Source organism: Sinocyclocheilus anshuiensis, unplaced genomic scaffold (genome assembly GCF_001515605.1).
Source record: "Sinocyclocheilus anshuiensis isolate Anshui unplaced genomic scaffold, SAMN03320099.WGS_v1.1 scaffold1053, whole genome shotgun sequence".
Lineage (NCBI taxonomy): Eukaryota > Metazoa > Chordata > Actinopteri > Cypriniformes > Cyprinidae > Sinocyclocheilus > Sinocyclocheilus anshuiensis.
In genome coordinates, this window is record NW_015555711.1 from 509,542 (window position 1) to 509,937 (window position 396).

The 396-nt window shown below is 45.2% G+C and overlaps 1 protein-coding gene across 2 annotated transcripts in view; it reads right to left on the bottom strand.

Moving 5' to 3' along the window:
• Positions 1 to 396, bottom strand: part of LOC107672054 (troponin C, skeletal muscle-like) — a 26,186-nt gene that overhangs the window by 7,449 nt on the left and 18,341 nt on the right. The gene's annotated exons all lie outside the window — the stretch shown is intronic.

Sequence of the window (396 nt, forward strand, 5' to 3'; positions counted from 1 at the left end):
GTTTACACATACGAGGAATTTGTTTTCGTGACAGAAGCTTCCACAGTGTAACAGAATGACAGTGACAGAACAAAAAACACAGATAATAAAAAATAGAACGTAAATAAGGAATAAAAATATATAAAGAATATATCAAAAGAATATATCAAAGTCTAAACTAATATATATGGCGAGCAAACGGCATTACAGACGTTGTGTGCCTCCCTGCCCACACTATCTGGCAGCCGGGGGATACACACGATCTGTGTGTTGTTTGTTTAGGAGCGGAGCATGCACGGTCAGCTTTCGAGGAGCTGATTGTCATGACTGCGAGTTACTCTCGCTGCGTATGCTCCGCTCTCGCCTGGCTGTGTTTGATGAGAGCGGCCAGGCTCGCGATCCCGCTGGCAGCGGTCC